The sequence below is a fragment of the Balaenoptera borealis genome, assembly GCF_965194805.1.
Source record: "Balaenoptera borealis genome assembly, chromosome: 1".
NCBI lineage: Eukaryota > Metazoa > Chordata > Mammalia > Artiodactyla > Balaenopteridae > Balaenoptera > Balaenoptera borealis.
In genome coordinates, this window is record NC_138860.1 from 7,939,380 (window position 1) to 7,946,162 (window position 6,783).

The following is a 6,783-nucleotide window of genomic DNA, read 5'->3' on the forward strand; positions in this document are numbered from 1 at the left end:
GAAAATCAGGAGAGTAAAGGGTCCTGGAAGCTGAATGAAGAAAGGATTTTAATGAAGAGAGAGTGGCCATCAATGTCCAGTGCTGTTGATGGGTTTAATAAATTAAGAACTGAGAACTGACCATTGGATTTAGCAGCATGGAGGTCACTGGTGACCTAGACAAGAGCATTTGATTTAGCTTGGGTTCCCTGATGATAAAAGCAAAAGGGAAACCTAATGGATTCTACAAGTATCATTATCTTTCAGAAAGAAATCTACCAAATTTTCAAGACACCCAACTTTTACCCAGGAATTTTCATATGAGTTCTTACAAAAGGAGAATTGGGTAATTAAAGAAAGACAAAGTTTGTCAGATTGGATATAAAAATAAATTAAAACAACTATATGTTGCTTGTAGAATATAAATACAATGGAATACTACTCAGGCATAAAAAAAATGGAATATTGCCATTTGCAGCAACATGGATAGACCTTTAGATTATCATATTAAGCGGAGTAATTAAGAAAGAGAAAGACAAATATCCTATGATATCAGTTATATGTGGAATCTAATATATGACACAAATGAACTTATCTACTAAACAAACAGACTCACAGACATAGAGAACAGACTTGTGGTTGCCAAGGGAAAGCGGGAGTGGGAGAGGGATGGATTGGGAGTTTGGGATTAGCAGATGCAAACTATTACTATATAGAGAATGAATAAACAATGAGGTTCTACTGTATAGCACAGGGAAGTATATTCAATATCCTGTGATAAACCATAATGGAAAAGAATATGAAATAAATGTGCACACATACACACATATATATGTATAACTGAGTCACTTTGTTGTACAGTAGAAATTAACACAACTTTGTAAATCAACTAAACTTCAATAAAATAAAAAGAATAGTAATTCATAAAAAACCTCTCATAAATATTGATGCAAACATCCTAAATACATATTAACAAAGCTAATTTATTAATATAGAAAAAGGTTTGAGCCATATTTGATGTATTACTGAAATGCACGTTTGGTAAAATTGTTAAAATTCAATCAAATAATTCATAACATCAAGAGATAAAAGGGGCGTGAAACATGATAATCCCCAAATATGAAGAAAAAAGGATGTGACAAAATGTAACATCTACTTATGTTACAAGACACAAGGGAAAAAAAGTTCATAGCAAACTAGAAATAGAACATATTTAATGTAAGGTCACCTACAGAAACAGTCTATAGAAAACGTCATTCTTAATGGTTATATTTTGAAAGATTTCTCACAACTATGGGTACAAAAATAAATATCCCAAAATCCTAGTCCTCTTAATATTGTATCAGAGGTCAGAGCCTATAAAATAATAACAGTACTGGTGATAATAACAAGTATAACTACTATGTAATAGTAATCAGTATAGCAGGTTAAAAGGACTCAAAAGAATCCTCCCAGGGGACAATACTGTGGAATGTCATCATGATCTTCCAGCATGCATACAACAGGACAAAGAATAAAATAAAAGATAGACATTAGGAGGAGAAGAGATGTTTGATAAGCCTCTAGAAGTGTCCCTCTCATACCTGGGAAGACAGAAGCAGATGGAGGTGCAAAGTTTGCAAAGTAGAATGGAGCAACATTCAGCTAAGAGTATTTCTATAGCTTAAGGTAGCAAAGAAAGAATCCAGTTTGTTTGCTGAACCCAAGAGAGGTTTGTGCTTGGGAGACAGTGGCTGGTAGAATGAGACCTAGGATTTAAATGGAGGATTCTGGTAGTCAGAAGTCAGTATATGGTATAATCAACCTCTCACTACATTCTACCTCATTTCATAAATCTGGCTATTAGGGATTCATCTCCAAGCAAGAAATCCAGATGATTGTTTTCTAAAAAGAAAGAAATGAATTAGGTCAAGCCAAGCAAACTAGACCGCGAGTCGGTTCCCCAAGACCAGTTGTTCCGTTTGCTGTCATCTTGAGATGAACTAGGGTGCTCTGCTCTCTTCCCAGAATACAGGGAAGCGTGTCAGTTAAAAAAGCACAGGACACTTACACAGAAGCTGTCACCTGGTCTTTGAAATCACCACCATTCTTACCGGTTTTAATTTCCTGTCTTCTCTGAAAACGTGTTGCTCTCCATGCCAAATGCTGATACTTTGTAAAGGCTCACGTCAGTTTTTGCCTAAATTCTATAATGCCATCTTCCTATTCAGCCTTTTGTCTCCTGTCTCTCTCACTTCTCACACTAATGTTAATTCCCTATTCTGTGAACTTTTGAACTCATGCGTCTGGCCACGTCATTCTTTTAAAATCCTTTATGAGGGGTTTCCATGGTATTTAAATGCTATCTAAATAGTTCACATGACCTAGAAAGTCCTGCATTATCTGGACACTGAGAACTTTTTACAATTACCACATGGAAATACTCCTTCTCACTCCCTAGCTGCCACCTCACCCTCCAAACCTCTCTCTTTATACATACTGGCTTCCTCTAAGGTGTCTGACCATGCTTCCTAACTGTAGAGATTTGCAAAGTGGCTGAAATTGTAGCCTCTCTCTCAATTGCTTGCCCAGCTAAGCTCTACTCAATGAAAAGACTAGGAGCAAGTCCTTAAAAGAGAGACTTTATTGGGGAAGATGTTTGTAAAGCATTCAGACTGGCTGGGTTCTCCTGTCACATGCTTTGTGGAACACTGAACATCAATGCAGTACTTGGCAAAGATTATCCAAGAGAATTACCATAGGCAGAAACCAATAAACAAATGAAAAGCAAGTATGACTGAAATGCTACCATAGCATTATGTTCCAAAAGGACAATTTCTCCAGATTCTGCACACCTATGTATCTAGTTAGTTACGTAACTCTAACATCATCCATAGATAACCAAATCAATGTATATAAATTAAGTTCGTAAAGATTCTATCAAAAGAAGTAACAATATTATTAACACCTTCTAAGATTCTCATCAAGACTATATAATTTTAAGTTTTTCTATGAATAAATTATCACTAGTTACATTCAGAAAGAACAGGTAACAATAACTGACCCTGGGAAAGGGAATAATGTGGTAGGTGACAAGGGTATAAAGAGGATTCACTTTAAAGGTTTAGTCCTGGAACTTTTTAATTTTGATCCATGGCTATACTTTACCTACTAAGAATATTTTTTAATTATATTAACAAAAAGATACCAACATTTTTTTAAAAGTTATTGACTTTAAAGTTTTTCTAATGGTCTGATAATTCATATTGCTAACATAGCTCCATTATATTTTAGAGCTTTGTCAGAAAATATGGCAAAATTTGGAGCAGTTTTGTATCTTGGAAATAGCATCAGGACATAGGAGTTAAATTATGTTTGAATCCCTAGTAAATTTGAGTCTCAGATATCAGCAGTATTTACTAGAGAAAAACATTTAATATCTAAGCCTGTTTGTTTGTATTTTTAATCTGTAAAGTGGAGTTAGTATATCCTTGCCTTTAGAATAATTAAATTCAGTGACAGAAATTTATATAAAGCATGTCACAGGGCTAAATACATGTTAGATGCTCACTGTGGCTAACAGAATATTAAATAAAAGCAGTGTTTGTTTTTCTCACTGTGATAACTGGAGACTCATTATTATGGTAGTTTGATCAACAAAGTCAACATATATAATTATGAAAAATTACTATACAATATTGATAATTATCTAGAATGCTGCAAAGCCAAATGTGTTTATTATTTCCTTCCAAAACATATAATCAAATTATATTGCTTGGCTTTAAATGTTTTGTTAATTTTTTTTCAGTAGCTAACATTGTCAAACATATTAAGCAGAATTCTATCATTTTCTTTTCATATAAAACTCACAGTAATATATGCATACCTTCTGCTTTGTACTGAAGGGAAAATTGGGGTCTTTGACTTTTGTAAGAAACCCAATTATATAGCTAGAATTATGCTGCAAACACATGTCATAGATATATGCAACAATAAATTTGCTCGATATTGCCATTTTTTCCACTTTCAATGAAAATCCAATTTCCATTTTAATGAAGTTTTCTGAAAATACTATATCGTATATATTTTAATATTAAAATCTACGCAAGTCTTACTCTGTTGGTAAAATAAGTATTTTTATTTGTGCTATATCAATTCTATCTGTATTTTATAGGTTATCCTTTGTATATAAAGATAACACTATTAACCAGCCATCAACTGGGAAAGCACATTTACTTGTTTTGTCAGTAACAGTGAAAGTTTTGCCCTGAGCAATCTTCATCCATGCATCTAACTCCTTTTGTGACAAATAGTATACTTTTGTGAGACCTGAATACTTGCAAGTCTATGACTAGAGAAAACAATCGTGCTGTTTGTGATTTAGCCCGGTCTTCATATCAGAACTGAAAATAACTTAATACAATAATAAAATGCTTTATAACAGCTGGATTACTTAATAGAAGTAAGGATGTTTTTACACAGATTAACACTTAAGCTATCCATGAAATAAAATAAGTGAATAAACATAAAACTTTAACTTCCAATTATTAAAAAATAAGTGTTGGCTATTTGAAGCTGTTTTTGTTGTTTTAAAGAGTTCACTTCACAGAGTACACATAAGACTCAGACACCAGTATTGTTCTTGTAGTTCCTGCTGTTCTACAGGACTGGAATCTTAGAATAGGAGTCACAATATGTATTCAATAACAAAGAAAAGCTTTGATATGATGTTCCCTATATAAGAATTGTTTACTATATTTTATTTATCCATTCACCTAATTGAAAATTGAATCTTTAGTAATTACAGATGAGGTAAATATGAATTAGATACAGAGTCATGGACATGGCAGGACTGAGAGTATAGAAAGAAAATGTGCACACCTATGTATCCACCTGGTTTCATAACTCTATCCATAGATATCCAACTTAATTCACATGTTATTAAAGATTCTATCAAAAGAAGTAACAATATTATCCAATAAAATTACCATAGGTAGAAACAAATACACAAACAAAAAGCAAGTATAACTGAAATGCTACCATAACAATTTATTCCAAAAGGACAATTTGTCCAGATTCTGAAGATTTCTGCAGTGTCTGGCTACGAACACAGAATTTCTTAAAATAATCCAAGAGAGCACACAGATATGAGGAATGGCCAATATTATGTGAAAACAACAAAAAAATTAATTTAAATAAATATGTAGTTTAGTTTAAATAGTAAATTCGTAAACACATCCAGTAATTGCTTATGTGTTTTGAGTTAAAATTCCTAGCAAGTTTTACTTAATAGGCAAATAGGATCAACTAATACAATTGCTTGGAATCAAGAGTGAGAAAATTAAATTTATTCAATTATTTGTTTGACAATTTTATTAGGAACTCTCCTATATTTTCAGCACTCTTATAGAAAGTGGGATGGGATTATCTGAGTGAATAAAATGGACAAAGCCCCTGCCTCATGGAGTTTACCTTCTGATATAACACAATATTAAAGTAAATAAGTAATATGACACCAGGAAGTGACCCACTGATACAGAGTAAAGAGGGAAAGAGATAATATTTAGATGTTTTTCTTAGATGTTTTGAAAATCAATTTTCCCATGCTATAATTAGTGCAGATACTTTAGAGAATTTGAGAAGATAATATGATCATTTGGGGGAGGATTATCACTTGAACTCAAATGTTAATAAAGCTATTCCTTAGTGAAAATAAATATTTTATACAATATTTTCTTGGTATTTATTCATTAAATTATGAGACTATTATTTCCTGAATTGGTGTGTAAGACTAATGTGTTGGGACAGGCAAATTTTGCAAAAAGTAGAGGACATACATAAGTATATAGTATCATTTGAGGTGAAGGAATAGAGAAAAATTGATATACTTTTTATTTTTGGAAAGAGTACATATGTATATATAGTAGTAAACTACACATAGTATAAAATTAACCATATTTAATTGTACAGATTGGTGGCATTAATTATGTTTACATGGTTGTACAACTATCACTACCATCCATCTCCACAACTTTCTCATCTTCCCAATCTGAATCTCTGTCTCCCATTCTACCATCCCCCAGCCCCTGGAAACCACCATTCTACTTTCTGTTTCTATGAATTTGACTCCTTTAGGTACCTTATTTAACTGGATTCATACAGTATTTGTTCTTTTGTGACTAGCTTATTTCACTTAGCATAATGTCTTCAAGATTCATATCCACACTGCAGCATATATCAGAATGTACTTCTTTTTAAGGCTGAATAATATTCCCCTGAATATATGAATATATCCATCTGTCTGTCACTGGACACTTGGGTTGTTTCCACATTTTGGCTATTGTGAATAATGCTACTATGAACATGGTTGTACAATTATCTGTTAAAGTCCTTTCTTTCAATTTGTCTGGGTATATACCCAGAAGTGTAAATGATGGATCATACAATAATTCTATGTTTATTTTTCTGAGGAAAGGCAAACTGTTTTCCACAGGGGTGACACCATTTTACATTCCCACCAGCAAAGCAGGAGGGTTTGATTTTTTCCATGTCCTTGCCAACACTTGTTATTTTGTGGTTTTATATGTGAGTGTGCGTATGTGTTTTTTTAATGATAGCTATTCTAATGGGTGTGAAGTGGTATCTCATTGTGGTTCTGATATGTATTTCTCTGCTGACTAATGACTTGGGCATCTTTTCATGTGCTTAATGCCCATTAGCAGCTAGGCTGGCTGAAAGCTCTAAAATGACCTCATTTACCTAGGGGGTCTGACTTTAGAGAATTGTGGAAACGATTAGTATAACACAAATAACCCAAGGGCAAAA